We start from the raw sequence: 17107 nt of genomic DNA on the forward strand, positions 1-17107 counted from the left end.
CAAGAAACATACCTGCTCGTAAAAGACTTTATGGCTTTGCAGTTGTAACCTTTCTGAAGGCCACAGATCACATATCAAATAAAAATATATGTATTACACTTCATAGATAGTAGCACAATAAATAACTGCTGTTAAAAAGTTTTCAGTACTTTCGTTGTGCTAGTCTTGTATTCATAGCACAAAGCCTGACAGGTACCATCCTAATCTAATAACCCCTTTGAACATACTTCATTTCATGAGAGAATTACAACTGGGAATTTTTCTAGCACTTTGAGTGCCCCTTTAGACACCAATTCCTAATGCATCTTTGCACAGGCAGTCCTACTGAGCTATAACTGAAGCAAGTACAGCTAACTGAAGACCTGCGTTACCACTTGCAAGAGTAGAGAAACAGATCTTCTGTAAGACCTAAATTACTCTAAAATAATAAAGAACTTTTAGAAACTCGAAATTAAAATTTAAAAATTCAGTAGCATTTGGGAAATCTGTTTCCATGAGGATAAAGTATTTCCTAACACACCTCCCAAAAGCATGTGCTCCGGATTACAATCTATGCTGCCCAATGGAAGAAAAATTCAGTGCAAAAGAGCAGCATGCAGGAAATCCAAGCATTTTCAAGAGTAAGCTATCTTGCAAAAGGCGGTTTATACAGAATTAGTTTTCTGTAATAGTATAATGAGTTCAAGTAAGCGGAGGAGTGGGTTCTGCACATGCATTAATACATAAACATTTGGCTGTATCAGTACTCCTCCGATCTTGTCGCCCATTTCATTGCTGTATTTTTAGAGCATTCTCTCACACCAACCATGCTGTTACGGTAGCATTTATTTCCATTATGCGTGCTGTCAAAAAATGGGTCTTCTGCTGCAGCTGCAGCAGTTCTTCGGAAAACACACTGCAATACGCTGTATTCAAATATCAAATGCTTTCTTCCATTCATAGCTACCAGCCAGCTTTGTATATCAGAAACAAAAGAAAAGTACCCATGTTTCACTTGCTAGGCTTGTGTCACCTCTAGCTTCTTCTGACTACCTAGAATTTTTTAGATTTGGGAACAGAAAGTACGTTGTTATATCTGTCCTTACTATATAAAGATTTTATTGTGTTTTTGCTCTTCTGAAGCCTAGGTTACCTGAAGCAAACAGAACAAAAAATACTCAGCTCAAGTACTTTTGTCCTAGCTGTGAAACAAAACACTCATGGTATTTCTGGTTCTTACACTTCTAATGGTTCTTCCACCTCAAATTTTCTCTTCATTCAGAGGAAAAAAAAATAATAATCCACCACACATCCAATAAATTGTGTGATGAGCAGCAGACCCGGGAAGAGCTCATTTCCTAGAGATGTATGTTTTATTTTGGTACACACCTTTTCCCAGTGTAACTGGCCCAGCTTTTTCCCTGTATCCTGTATGGTTTCACCCTTGCTGCCCTTCACAACATACCTACTTCTCAGCTGACATGCATATTCCTCTAAGCACAATTTTTCTCCCTCTCCCATCTTCTGCTGTCAAACCGCCTCTCAGTAACTGGACACAATGTGCATATTGACTTTCCCCTCATCAGAAGCAACAAGTTTACCAAACACTTCTGGTCCTAACGCAGGAAATAATATAGTTCAAGACCTTCAAATCAAAAACAGCGTGATATCCACTCCATCATCTCACCAAATCATCTAATCCTCAAATCCGTGCCTTGCCTTTCAAGTTTTTGGTATCAAGAATTTGCCCTAATCCCAAATTTTACATATTGCATCACATACAGAAACATTTAACAAAACTATAACAGAAGACTGCTGCAAAAGGAAAAGAACAAAGGTGGATGTGGGGATGGGAAAGTTTCTGCTCATCCCATTTTTGTTTGGGGTGTGTGGGAAGAACGTACTTAATGTACATTAAGAGATTACACAGGAAGACTATTACTTAAAGTAATGAAAAGCAGTGTTCCAAAACAGGTAATACTCCCAAACTGCAGCTCTGTCCACAGGCAGCCTACACTACAGCCAAGCTGCAGTTGGAAGGGCCATCTTGTTCCACAAGCCAACTGGTCTGACCCAACCATTGCAAAAAATGGAAACCCGTGGGAAAAAAAAAAAAAAAAAAAAAAAAAAGAAGTAACGAGTTTAGACATAATTTAACTTCCTATGGTATCACAGGAGTGCCAGAGTTGCTTTAAAGAAGAAGGTGAGGACACACATGGGTGGTGTTAATAGAGCACAGAACTGGCCTTTCTAGCACACCTAGCTGTTAGGCCTGCTTATCTCAAGCCGCCCTCGGTCTACTTGTTATTTATTCGTCTAGCAGATTTTCATTGCAGACATCAATGGAAGCCTATCTGGCTGTATTGCTGCAGTCTTTAGGAAACTATATCATCAGACTTTCCACACTAAGCAAAATAAAACACCCGAACAGAAAACGCTCAAGACAAGTTAGACAGTAAAAACACGTTACTTCATGTTTGATGGCCGTATCATTAAACCTAAGCCAATGAATGTGTCAATCAAGGCAGCCAGACGTCAGTGAGATATAACCAAAAGTAGGTGTGAAAGTCACTCCTGAATATAACAGGAGAGGAGCTGACGTGACTGGGTGTGTGTGCTAGTGTGATAAAAGGCAGAAGAATTAGCATAGTGATTCTACCAGATGTCTGGCTGAGTCCTCTGCGTGGGACACCGCCTTGCTAGCAGACATGTAGAGAAAGAAGGTAGGAACAGCTTCCAGTCTGCCCCAGTTGGAATTGCCCATGCAGTGCCTAAGAATGGCTACAGGTTATCACACTGTTGTCACTAACGGACACATCCTTCCAAAAATTTGTGTCAGCTGCAACTTGGAAGACACTTTGGGCCCCAGCCACATATTCTGGTGTTGATTCTTCAGCTAAAGTAATCACTGTGAGGAGGGTAGGAAACCCCCTGCCTCCCCTTGTATTGTGGGAAAGAAAAAGTCATGGTGAAAAATTATTTTCTATCAATTTCTTAATTTCATTTCAGGTTTGATAGATCACCATCACACTGCCCTCACAGTTGTTTTTCTTTTCCTGGCCATGAGAAACACAAGCCTATTTAGAACTGCACCCCATTAGTAATGCTGGGGGAAGGAAAAAAAGACCAACCTTCTTGTTTTAATGAGATTGTTGAAATTGTGTTACCGGAATTACATAATATGCATGTTTATATACAATCAACATGCACAGCTGTATAATCTTTTTTTTTTTTTTTTTAAAGACTTATAATGACAGTATAAAACGCTGCTTCAAAATTGACTTATTTAAGACTGCACTGTTTGTTAGAATGGAAGTGCTGCCCTTCCTCCCCCATTACTTCACATCTGGTCTCCTGGTGAGCTGGAGGGAGAAATTAAGGTCTTTTTCATAGGGTTAGTTTTCAGTCAGATTAGCAAACAAATCCAACCTTCCACCTGGCCACAATTATTAGCACTGGATAGAAGGGAGTAAAACAAGTCATTCTAAGCAGATATTTGTGATCTAAAGTTGGAGCTTCACAACAAAGAGCTCTTTGGAAAACTATCCAAAATCCTCCAGAGCTTTGATACCTACTTTAGAGTCTTTAATTATTGCCCCCCCTTCCCTCCCCCCCCCAGCCCCCCCATTAGAATTGTTACTTTACACTTATTGTATCTCATCTGATATTCTATCATTCAGATATTCAGTAGTACTACAGCAGTCTACACCACCTGTATTTTCTGTTTCTTTACTACCTACTCCACTTTCCAAAGTGTTTCTAAACACACAAAATGCAAGGCTGTTAGTACCTTTCCACTGCAGTGTTCACTGCAATTTTTTTGTTGTTGTTGCTGTTGTTTCCCCTTTAATTTTAATAAATTATTTGCACGTGGTAGAATTATCCCCTCATGTTGAAGAAATGTTAGGGTTTTTTTGGAGGACACTTTTTGCCACCCTCCTGAGGACACGATGAATATTTCATAACTTCACAATGGCTTAATGAACAGGATCACTGCTACACAAACATGACATTCCTTCAAAGGTCTAACAAGGGAGATACAACCTTCGCTTATAAAAGCTGCAATGCCTCTTCCCCATTCTGCATGCACATGTGTAATACCTATGCACACACATTATAGTTTATTACACCATTTGGCCACATCCAGCAGTTATGCTTGATGGCCTGCAATACTCAGTATTACCATCATGTCTTCCATGGTCACTTTATCAGAGAAAACAGATTTAAAATAGTAAAGTGGGGAGAGAGCAAATTGATATTGATTCTCCTTAAACTCTTGACCCTGGTAATTTATCTGACAAATAATGCATTCCACCACCTAGCTAATACTCAGCAGCAGACAAGTAAGCTAGCTGACTCTTAAAAAAAAAAAAAAAACAAAACAACAAATACAAATGGTAACAAAACCAACAAAAAAAACATACTGAAGATTATTTAGCAATAGTTAGAATACTAAAGAGTGAAAGCAAAAATGCTGAAACCTGGCAACTCTGCAACAGGATGGGAGAAAAAAAAACCCTATTGCTAGCAGCCTCCTCAACTATTTTGTAAGCCTGAGCAAGTGGCAAAGCCACTAGGAAGGGCTGTGAGTTCCCAGCCAGCGGAGTAACCAAGCACAAACAGTCCCCAGACCCAACTTCCATCTGAAATGCAGCTGATACAATAGACGTAGAAGGAGGAGCTGGTTTATTCACATGATAAAACAGTCACAAGATTTGAGACATGGCTCCCTTACCCAGCTGGTTAAAACAAACCAACGAAGTTTGCAATTGACATGAGAGTAGACAAGAAAAAATAATAGAGTAAGATGAAAGACAGTGTTCTGAGAAATTCAGAAGAAAATACAAAGAAAAGCCAACGGGATAAGGAATAAAATGTAAAAAATACCTGGATTTACCTAGATTGAGTTTCAGTAAATTAATACCAACCAACACTAGATTTACAGAAGCACAGAATAGATGAGGTGCAAAGCAGCCACGCAGTGTTCAAAGCAGGAACCTCCATGCAGCCCTGAGTTGTGTTCAGTCACATTCTGGGTATCTCTAGCATCAGAAACTCTAACATCAGCCTCTCAGGGCAAATCCGTTCCATTTTTTGACCATCAACAGTTTCTAAATAAATTAAAAATAAAAGGCAAAAGGGTACTACTTATGCTTAAATAGCATTTGTTCTATTTCATTTTGTACCCATTGCCTCTTGTCCTGTCACTGAGCACACTGGTGCAGTCTCTGTTCTGCTCTTCCATCAGAAATTTCTACACATTGATCAGAAATCCCTGAGCTCTTTTCCCTGGGCTCAAATGCCAGCTCTCTCAGCCCCTTCTCATATTACAGCTCCTCCAGACCTTTGATATCATCGTGGCTCTTCACTGGACATTCATATCCATCTTGTACTGGTGAACCAGAACAGGTCACAATGTTCCAGATGCCTCACCAGTGCTGAGAAGGGATTAATCACCTCCTTTGACTTGCTGGCAACACTCTTCCAAACACAGCCTAAGATACCATTCACCTACTTTGCTGCAAGGGTGCACCGCTGGCTCACGTTCAACTTGTTGAACAGGACTACCAGGGCCTTTTCTGCAAAGCTGCTCTCCAGGCAGTCAGACCCTATTCTGAGCCAGTACCCAACATTACTCCTCCCCAAGTGCAGGGCTTTGCATTTCCCTTTGTTCAGCTTCACAGAGCAGAGTCTCCTCTGCTCGTTTCTCCAGCCTGCCCAGATCCCTCTGCATGACAGCACAAACTGTGTGACCTACAAAACTCCTACAGCCTTGCTGAGGGTGCACTCTGTCCCTGCTCTGATAACATGCAGTTATCGTTACCAAAGGCATCACACTGTACTTGGACCTAGCACTGACCTCTCCAGTTGGACTACACGCTGCTCATCAGAACCATGCAAAAATGACGGTTTGGAGGCCATTTTATTGTCTGTCTGATTCATGCATTTTTAAGTTTGTCCATTAAGATACTACAAGAGACACTGTCAAGAGCTTTACTGAAGACAAGATCAACGATATCTGCTGCTCCCTGCCATCCACAGAGCTAGTTGCTTCGTCATGGAAGGCTACCAGGATGCTCACCAACACCACCCATGCTGACCTGCCTGCTCATTCTGACCCACTCGCTCTCTACGAACTACTACTTACCCATCCAAGGCAGAGCTCCACACTCCCATTGCTCCCCAAGAGGCAAGGCAGCACCCCAGCCTGGACCTCCTGAAGAGCCTGCGGCACGCCAGCTCTATCACCTATCTATCTGCAGTGAAATCTTTTGGATTTCACTGAGACTATAGCCATCAGGTAGCACATATACGTTTAGCTGCTCCAGTTCGTTTGCTGTACATTACAAACAATCAAGTCAAAGTACGTACAGGAAAGTAATACATCGTGTGGAGGGAAACATCTTACTGACAAAACTGGCTGGAAACTTTGTATCACTCTATGAAGTCACACATGCTGGAGGGAATAATCAGAAATGACAACAATGGAATGCCTGCTGTGTGAAAAGTACAGTTCAAGAGGTGCTATGCAGCTCTTTCAGAGAAAGGAGATAGATGGGTCTCTGCTGAAGGAAGTCTTCTGGGGAACGGCTTCTGAAAGAAGAATCCTAGTGCCCCTAGATTCCCTAGATGTCTCTGTATACCTCACCCCTACTGTGATGCTGAGCTCAAACCTATCCAACCTTCCTTGCCATGCTGCTACTCCACTGCCTTGTCTCCTTTCACCTGAAATTCCTTGCCCCAAGCCTTATTTCTGCTTTCATATCCTCAGAAGTCTTCCCCACCTGCATTTGCAGCTCACCCAAAGCTTTCCCCCCCCAGTTCTTCCCCCTTCATGTTACTTTCTATATTTTACTTTTAGTTTTTCCAAACACACAAAATTATCTTGCTAAAAAAAAACAACACTTCTTCCAAAACCAGAAACACTTTGAAAACTGTTTTCAAATTTCTGAAAAACAGAAGTACAAAGAAACAAAACACAAACTGGTAACAATTACATCGTGATACATCACATCCAATTTTTAAATTTTGGCCAGAATTCTTTCAAACAAGAATTCTCAATTGTTTTTTGTTTTTTTTTTTACAGAATAAAAATCACAGGCTCTTGTACTAAAAAAATCCATAAACCAACAGTTTCCATAACAGAATACAAACTAACCTGTGCTCACAGACCTGCTCTAATATAAGTCATTTCAATATCAACACAGAACTGATGAATACCACTGTCATCAGAAGAGTACAAAGAAAAAAACACACAAAGGAAAATACAAAAACGTACAATTTTACATCTTGCTTAATAGTTGATAAAGACATTTTCAATTTCAGACAAAACTCCTTCTAATACTGTATAGAAACATGCTGTGGATGTATATACAAGGATTTAATGTCTCAGCTAGCTTCTGGTTGTTGGGATTTAGGAAGAAGCTGCCACAAAGTGGTGTAATTCCTCAGCTGCCTGCTACAGACTCACGCTCCTCTCCAGAATGGTAATGCTGGCCGTTGTTGGGAACAAAACACCCGGGGCTGGGCTTTTCATGTTCCTCTCTTAGTAGCACACTGTCGTTTGATACACAAGCACTTACTACTGGGTTATTTTTCCCCGTGGCCAACTCACCTTTCGATTAATAAAATTCAGCAGAAATTAAGATACTCATGAAGAACCAACGAGAAAGGAGCTGACAGAATTTCACGCAGTAACAAGTATAAATGCCACGGATGCTTACTGCTAAAGATGGCCATTCTTACATCAGCTTGCCACCTCTTCCCTCCACCTCTGCTTCCTGCAGATTTCGAGGACTATTACCTAAAGTATTACAGAGGGGCATAAACATTATACAACCGCATTTGAAATCTTTTCTTAAAGTTTACTAACGCCATTTCTGCAGCAGAACCCCAGGCTAAGGAATGCACAGCTGCCAAACAGATGTATAATTTCAGCATTTAGATTCCATTATTTCAAGGGGATTTTTTTTTTTTTTAAACTAGATGTTTTTATATTTTCTATTTCCATCTGTTGTTTGACCTCCTTCAGCTTTGTCCCCTCTTTTCTGATTTAGTTCATTACACCAAAATAATTTTCTAAATTAGAAACATCTCTACATTTAAAAACTTGTGAATTTGAAAAGAGGTGGGGGAGCGAAGCATGGTCGGGGAGGAACAAAAACAGACAGTTCAGCAGAGGATTGGGTTCAATACAAACTGTCCTGTCTGGGTCGGGTTTTATTTCCTAGTTCCCGGTGAAACCCAAATAGGCACATCTCTAACTGCATTCCTTCCATGAAATTTTAAGAATGGGATACTGAAGAATATCAGCTACAAGGGGATGATCTGGCACTTCACCACAGCCCTCTGCCCTAAGTTGTGAGTGGAAGAACATTCAAATTCTTGATTCCTTCTAAAAAGAGTTGTATTAACTGTAAGTTCAAAAAGAAAAAAACGTATCTCAGCATATCCCAAGATAATCCATGGAGGGAAGATTTAGGTTGGATGTCAGGGGGAAGTTCTTTACAGAGAGAGTGAGAGGTGCTGGAACAGCTGCCCAGAGAGGTTGTGGATGCCCCGTCCCTGGAGGTGTTCTGGGCCAGGTTGGATGGGGCCCTGGGCAACCTGGTCTGGATTAAATGTGGAGGTTGGTGGCCCAGCATTGTGGCAGGGGGTTGGAGATTCATGATCCTTGAGGCCCTTCCAACTCTGCGATTCTGTGTTACAAAACATTAAGACCAGCACAGACCACTATCAGTGGCTGTCAACTTCAGCTACTTCAGTAAGAATCAATTCATGTACCAGTAATATCAGAAAATACAAACGGAATTAGCACAGGTGAAAAAAAGTTTCACTCTACTAACCAAAGTAGAAGATAAGGGCATTACTAAGAAATGTTCTTAAACCTTGGTCACACTATGGATTTTGAAGAGCCAAGATCCCAAGCAGGATCACTAAATTCAGCTCAGCAGCTATGATAGACGTGGTTTCAAAACCTAACAATATTTATTGTATTTTTAAGCTTACATTAACAATTTGCCTAGGAAAGGAAGGGCATTGCCTTCAGCCTTAATGAACGGCATACACCTCCGAACATTCCCAGAGACCATTTTCTATAGGATACTTTCATAAAATAGACTAAACTGTTGCAATCAAGGAAATGTAGAAAACAAAATGAGAGAAATGTCAACATGTAAAAACAAAAAAGAATTCTTGTAATTCTGCAAGGTTAACTTGTTTCCTCTCAGAGAAGACACATCAGGAATCAGCTTTATTCAAACTGCCTTGAAAGTTTTTGTTTGTTTTTAATTCCTTCCTTCAGGGACGTTACTTAAAGATAAGTATCACTATCAAACTAAAATTCATTCACTGATCTGAATTGAGCATAGTCCATGTCTTGGGTGCTGAGTCTGTACCTCATTAGCAGCAGAGCCTTCCTGTGCAGCATCCCTATCCTGTCTTGTCATTAACTGTCAGCTTTCCAGGTCAGCAGCTGGTTCTGAACAGCTTCTTCTTAGGCCAAGGCAGAAAAAGGGACAAAGAATCTCTGAAACATACTCCAAGGAAATCTGGAAGAGCTGCATTTCTCTTTCAAGGAAGAAGATATGCAGCAAAAGGGGACACGGAACACACTGTGCACATCCTTCTGTTTTTCTTTGTGCTTCCAGACACTTTAGCAACTACAAGCCACTCGTTCCCACTGTTCTCTCTTCCATTTGCAAGAGTGGGGACTACAAGTTCCAGTCAATACTTTTCCTGCTAAAACATTCCACCCACGTTACTTGTTCACACTGTTTTCAGAGCACCTTTATACTCCTGCACAACACTACGGGACATGGTGTCTGTGCTTCTGCATCAGCACTGTAGACTGAACTTTCAACTGAACAAATAGGGAAAAATCAAATGGACTAGAAAATGATATCTGAACGTACAAGCCAGGCTACATCCTCTATCAATCTTTTCACTGCTTCTGTATGCATGGAATTCTCTTTTAACATGCAATGCACTAAGATGTGCATCAAATCTTTTGTGAGCAGAATGTTAATTTCCTGTAGCAGCAAAGTCTTGCACGACTTTGGGACTCAGAACTGGGACTCTACCCACTGATTTCCAGTATAGTCTGGCATCAGGCTCTTACAAAGGAAGTATAAATGCACATGAATGGTTTTTCCCCCCCTCAACTGGAGAAAAAGTCGTTAATAATTAACACTGTTAAGACAAGAGTCTGCAAGAATAGCAAGCTTAGGATTTCAGCAGCTGCAAAAGTGAAAAGGAAGGAGCTTCCACAAAGCAGGTCTGAATTCTGGTACATGACTTCAGAGACTTTCTTTGATATCTGTCTTACCCCTGCTACATCTGCTTGTATTCTTTACAAGCCACAACACAACAATGCTGATACGTTTTTCCCTCTGCAGAATGATGCACTGAGGGAATCCAGACAAAAAATTGCTAGGTGCTTCCACATCTTAAGCTGAGGAAGTTGACTGAAGCCATCTTGCAAAGCAGTCGTATGAAGAAACACGGAGAAAACTGAACTAGTATCAAATTTTTTGTAAAACACATAGTTGCTCTTATAACATGTGATAGAAATTAAACTACAGCACCACTGAGCTGAAGTGGCAATTTCTTCTGCTATTGCACAGCCCGTCTATCATGCACTAAAAAAAAATAATCACATTTTAAACTACTATATTTCTCTCTGTTTTGAAGGGCCACGGGGATCATACTCTCTTAACTGTTACTTCACAGATTTTATCATGTTGAAAACTTTTGAAGTACTTCCAATGAGTTACACACCTCAATCCGAAGGAACACAAACACCTCTGGATGCAGTACAGGCAAACTATCCCACCAATGAGCTTAAAGGAAGCACTCCATCAAGTCAATCAATTCCACTAAAACAATACGTGTCCTCAATAAATTCTATAGAAATAACACACTGGATTTTAAGTCTTCACCACTGCTTCTCTTTCTGCATATATAACCCGTGCATTTTTACACAGTCATGAACTAGAATTCAGTTGTCTGCTTTAATAACTATTTTGATTTTTTACTTACCAATTCTTCCTGAAATAGTACAGCTGAGTGAAATGCACAGAACTCAAAAGAAAGAGAAGGATGACTATAAGGCATCCACTAGGAAAATGGCAAAGGCTAGCTCTACTACACTATAGACCTCAAAGAGATGCCCACAGCATCTGTGTACAGCGTCAACAGCTTCATAACCAGAAACTCACACATCTCATCTCTGCTGTAACACAAATGAAGATCTCAAGCCCCACTATATTATCAAAAACACTGATGTAAAATGTTTCAGTTGTAAGCTGACTACAGGAAACTACAACATTCTCTCATTTCTGTGATTCCCGCATGGTGTTGTGAGTGCCCCATCTCATACAGTGGTCAGACCAGCCAGAGGCTGCAGCTTACTCTCTCAGTCAGGACACAGCCTCACAGGAGAACAAAAGGAATCTAACATTCACCCTCCCTAGAGGAGAATGAAATTCTTGATATTAAAGACTAGGAGAAAAATTGCTTTGTTTTGTCGAGGGAGGCACAAAACACACGCCTAGAGCACGAAGTACGGAGTGTATGTTTCTGGACTGAATCCTTCACAAAATAGCTATTCTAAGTAACAAGAATATTAAGAAAGCAAAAGCTATGTCTTCTTCACAACAAAGATAAATTAGCTGACTATTTCAACTCTGTCCTATTTCAAGGAGCATGCATTACAGTTCACAGATTATTTTTAAGGAATTCAATACAGTGGGTTAAATTTTGCATGGTTTTGTTGTTGTTGTTTTAAACTTCTTTGGGGAGGTAAATACAATGGCTATTCCTGAGAAAAATCAACTGATCTACATACTTCACTGTGATTTTTAAGTGACAAGAATGAGAGACAGAAATTCCTTGCTTTCCCTTTAAAGTACTAAATGTTTTAGAAAGCACAGAAACTCCATGACATCACCATGACTAGGAATAATCAGCAAGGGTTTGGTGGAGCAACTGCAGAAGATTTTTGCAGCTCTTGTTCAAGGAAGAAAAGGCACTAAATCATCAGCTGCTACAAGCAAGCCTGCTGTCAAAATGAAGCACATACACTGCCCCCCACCCCCACATACATTTGGGGAAAATTAACGTGTGAAATAAGGCTCTAAGCACTCCATCAGTGCCTACATACAAGAGCTCTGAAGTGACATATCTTAACATTACTGCAATACTTACATGATTTATTTACGGAAAATATTCAGGTATGTGAAGCAAAACCCATGCACTGAAGACATGCTCTGTTCTCTCCTCCCCCTTCAAACGAGGAACCAAAAACCTCACAGAGAAAGGTCTGATGCTTGACAAAAGCAAGGGAGAAATACATCTGCAGTACGTGCCCTTACATATGCCATCTTGTCTGTTTGCCCATCCATGCCTTCCAGCCACTTACCAAAGCTACAGAAGTTCTATGTGTCAGACATTCACTGGAAGAAGATACTGTCCTCATGACAGAATTTGCCATCCACAATGACAAACAAAAGAGAAACAGAGTGATTGGCCTTTTTCTGTTGGTTTCTTGCTTTTAAGGACTTGGGCGAGGGTGAGTTTGATGCTTTTGAAAGCTTGGCCAAATCAAAATTACTGCAAGCACCACTATCTCTTCTTTGATCACTTTAATAAAGGGGACTTACTGAAACATTCATGACACATCTGTTACATATGTGGGCCTTGTTCTTCTCTGTGAAGTTGTAGGAGTTCTTAGTTACACTGACTGATGAGCAACGTAAGATTCCATTAATTCAGTGTTGTTTAACACCGCTATTTTCAAAACAATTTCTTTTCTTTTAAGCTGTGAATGTAGCCTATTCTGGTTTCTCACTATAAAACTTAGTGAATATGAATCCACCTAGCTTTTTCGTTTTCTTTTATATTATTTTTTAATTATCACTGCATAGTCACATTATGTCCCAATTGCTTCACAGAGAACAAGTACAAATTCCTACCTTTAAACCAAGGGAAAAAATAAATAAAAGCCTAAGCCACCCACCTACCGCTTGCTTTTCAGGACTCCAGGAAGTAGACAAAGCTATTTATTGTTTCTTCAAAACGCTTTTCTCCTTGCAGTCCAGTGCTTTGTGACAACTCATATCACAGTAACACTCATCTATGGGAAACACATGTCTTTTCTAAAGGAAGCTAGCAGACTGGTTACTGCACATCTGAAAAGCACCCCATTCAAACCTAGATGAGACCCAAACCTTGTTAACCCTAAGCTGGAGTAGCTCAAAAAGTAAGCCAACTGCTATGTATAGGTTAATGACTACTTACATTAATTATGCTTTAGAACCCCAGTTCCCAAATTTTGGCACCCAGAAAAAGCACATACACCACTTATTCAATTGTATTGAGTATTTTTGTTTCTCCTTACCAAGTTTACAATTCTCATTGTGACCATCATCAGTGCCAGCATCAAGAACACCAGAATCTGGAGCCCACGTTTTGACTAGGGAACGCTCTTTGACTGGTGGATTCCGGTGGATTCCAAGTTCTGTGTTACTTCTTGCCATTTACCAATAGATGACCTCCCTGCTTTGGGTAGGGGCTGGGCCCAGTGACATGCAGAGGTGCCTTCCAAACCATAATATCTTTTTCGTTTTGAAGAGAAGAATTCCAATCAGCCCTCATGAATTCACTGTCCGCAAACAGAGTGACCAAGGGGATAAGTAGAGAACAGGCAGCTGAAGATCACAGCTATGCATGAAGATCTCTGACAGATCTCCGCACTCAGGGCCTGCAGGGCACGCATGTGTCCATACAGAAATATAAACCACACAGACCCTAACACAACAAAGCACATGTGTTGAAAGACCTGTAAGAAAGTAACAAAAGTAAAGACACACAGGACACACATCGTCAAAAGTAGTATTTTTTTCAGGCTGCTACAGAACACCACAACGCGAGTGTCTTACTAACTATGGGCTGAAATAACGAATTTGAATATCAACTGGTCTCGTGCAGCTCCTCATTCCAGGATGAGGTGCTACTGCGAATCAGGGAACAGTTCCAGCCCAGGCCATCACAGAAGGAGCTGCTCCACTCCCACAGAGGGCAGGCACCAAGGAGCTGACTGCAAATGGAATCCACCAAATTGTTACCCGTCCTCATGGAACGCACAACACGGGTCCCAAACACAACCAGCCCGCACCTGGAAGGCTTCCCATCGCACAGCCTTCACCACAACAGGCCAGACGACCGCTTCACGGACGTGCTACAGCCTCCCGCCGCACCTCGATACAGAATTCAGTCTTAGTCGTACAGAAGATTAAAGGCCGACGAAAAGCCAGTCAAGTTTTTCAACCTCTTCGGGACATCTTGTCACCAGGTACGAGAACGCCGCGTGTAACCGGAACCGGACAGCGGACGCTCCCGCCCAGCAGCGGCGAGTCCCCGCTCTGCAGGCGTGCGGTGCCGTGCGGTGCCGTGCCGCCCCCCGCGGCCTCCCGGAGCCGCTCGCAGGCCCCGCTCCGCCGCCGGCTCGGCACCGCGCCTGGAATTACAACACCGCGGGCGCAGACGCAGGGGGAGGGAGAAGGCGGCCAGACAGAGCGGCGTGCGCCGGGCCTGCCCGGCCCCGCAGGCGGCCCCGTGCCCACGCAGGAAGCCGGCGGCCCCGAGAGCCCCCGCGCTTCGCCCGCAGACGGGTCTCCGAGCATCGGCCCGACCCGCGGGGCGAGCGGCCGGGTCGGAGAGCCTCGGGCAGGCGGCCCGAGCCGGCGTCCGACGGGGAGAGCGGGACGAGGGCCCGGCGCTCGGAGCCCCGCGGGCTGAGAGAAGGTAGAACGCGGGAGCGCGGCGCTCCTCGCCGCCCGGCCGGCCCGACCCCGCACTCACCGCTCGCGGGGGCTCCTCATCCTCTGCGGCGGGAGAGAAGACGAAGCAGGAGGGAGCCGCTCCCGCCGCGTTACGCGGGCCGCGCCCGGGACCCCGACGGCTCCTGGGAGACGGGAGCGAAGGCGGCCGAGCGCCGGGAGGAGGAGGGCGGGGCGGGGCGGCTCGGCGCAGGCTCGCTCCCCGGCAGGCGCTCCCGACGCCCGGCGCGTCCCTGCGGAGCGGGCGGGGCGGGCCGGAGCCGGATTCCAATCGCGGCGCCCGCCGAGCCCGGCCGCGCGCACGGCGAAGGGAGGGGAAGAGCGGGGACGCGCGCTCGGCGGAGGCGGCGCCGACGGCCGCCGTTGAGAGGCGCGAGGTCGCCCCTCAGAGCCCTCCCGCTTCCACCGCCATTCCGTGGACGCGCTGGCGGGGTGCCGCGGGAAAAAGTTGGCCGCTTCTCCTCCCCCGTTGCTCCCGTCACGGGCGGTAGTACGGGCCGCGGCAAGCCGCCACCTGAGGCTCCGCGAAAGGACCGTCGAGAAGAGCTTTCCCAGTGAAATAGGCGCCGCAGCTCCTGTAGGAGGCGCCAGAGAGGCGCGAGGGCGCGGCGGAGCTGCAAGGGGCAGCGCGGCCGGGAGCGCTGTGGAGGTGAGGTGAGGTGAGGGGTGATGGTGGAAGCTGCCTGTGGAAAAGTGAGGGCCTCACACCGGTCCTTGAGCTCTGTGGAAGAATAGTTCTGAAAAGCTTGACATCCCAGTGCCTTATGAGTGATGAGAGTTGCAACGAACGGAATTGTTCGTTTGCTTTTTTCCATTTCCTTTTTAAATAAACAAAGCTGGCTAGTTAGATTGGAATACATCATAACTTCTGCAACGAGCTTCTCTCCTCACTGATAAGATTGCTAAAGGCCATGATTTGCATTGCATTTCCAAGCTCCTCGTCATTAGGACACATTACCAAAGTAACAATTTGTCTGTCTGTCTCCCCAACAGCAGTGCAGAAGGAGCTTTAGTAGCACTGTGCCATGGGGTGAGCAGCTGGACCTTTCACTCAGCAGAGTGGCAGCAACTCTAATGTTGATGTGGTCCCATTACACAGCTCTGCACCAAGAGCTTTGTACACAGGGCCAATCATGACCACACAAACCTGCTCGCTTTCCCTTTGCTATTGACCAAGACACCCCTTAGGCCATCTGCATGCCCAGATAAGCTGTTTTTAGAGAGTAACCAATTGGGAAGCAATCTCACTTAACCACATGCATGTATGATGTGAGAAACCCTGCTTTGCTCGTTGTGCTGACCTCTCCACAGTCCAGCTCCATTTTTGTCTGCTAGTGTCATATAGAGTTTATGTTGTCCCATTTGTGTGTAAGATGAGCACATTGGCTAAGTAATGTAGTTCACATGTGTTGTACACGTGCATTGTTAGGCAACTGCTTAGCTTGCATTCTATCCCATATAGTGAAACAAAAGAGGAAGTACATTCAAACCTATCTGCTTTGCAAAAAACGCAGGCAATTAAAGGCACACCTACTAAGTGTAGGTGGCCAGATACTACAGAGAAAGGCATTAAGAAATGTAGGACTTGCATTACTAGACTTGTAGAAAATTTTTTTCCGATGAGCCAGAAAAAAATGTCAGTGTCCAAGACAAAGACAGCCAAGAAAGACAAAATCACAGTGCTCATGCCAAGCAATACAGAACTTGTATGCTTATGTTTATAATTTCAAAGGAAAATATGAGTCTGCTGTTCCTCCACTCTGTCTACTATCAGATTGTAGCAGCAGAATAGACACTCAATATGGAAGAAGAATGCAACATGCATGTGTGTGCTCCCAAGCAGAACCAAAGCTGTTAGAGCTAGCATCTCTCTTGGTAATGATCTGTGTGGTAATACAGTCCTGCATTTTTCAGATGTTGGATAGTGATTTAAATCCATCGTGCCTGAATTCAGCAAAAGCTATTAGCCTTGATTTGTTTTTGAGCTCACTTATGAAATAGATCAACTGTTTTCACTGAATTTCTTGTAAGTAATCACGGAAACTGCTCTCTTAGCTGGTATTTTTTAAAGGAGTTGGGCACTGAAAATATCTCAGGCAATAGTCCTGTCACATCAGAAATTGTGTTGCTGAGGATTTGGTTTGCTCTACCCTGCCAATGTGCCTATTCATGGCATAAATAAGGAGCATCAGGCTGTGTAAATACTAGTCTTAATCACAAAATAAATTCAGTAAAAATAAACTTTAGTAATTTCAGTTTAAATAATAAAATAAAAATAAAATAAATTT

General features: G+C 43.3%; 1 protein-coding gene and 1 long non-coding RNA gene across 3 annotated transcripts in view; one reads left to right on the forward strand and one right to left on the reverse strand.

Moving 5' to 3' along the window:
• BMPR1A (bone morphogenetic protein receptor type 1A) overlaps positions 1–15037 on the reverse strand; it is an 80779-nt gene extending 65742 nt beyond the window's left edge. For both annotated transcript variants that reach the window (XM_048944248.1, XM_048944247.1), the window contains exon 1: positions 14842–15037. The gene's annotated coding sequence lies outside the window, so the exon portion shown is untranslated. The remainder of the gene's footprint in view (positions 1–14841) is intronic.
• A 133-nt stretch (positions 15038–15170) lies between these two features.
• Positions 15171–17107, forward strand: part of LOC125692978 (uncharacterized) — a 57940-nt gene continuing 56003 nt past the window's right edge. The window contains exon 1 of the long non-coding RNA XR_007376951.1: positions 15171–15468. This is a non-coding gene — a long non-coding RNA (uncharacterized LOC125692978). The remainder of the gene's footprint in view (positions 15469–17107) is intronic.

The sequence above is a fragment of the Lagopus muta genome, chromosome 5 (assembly GCF_023343835.1).
Source record: "Lagopus muta isolate bLagMut1 chromosome 5, bLagMut1 primary, whole genome shotgun sequence".
Classification (NCBI taxonomy): Eukaryota; Metazoa; Chordata; class Aves; order Galliformes; family Phasianidae; genus Lagopus; species Lagopus muta.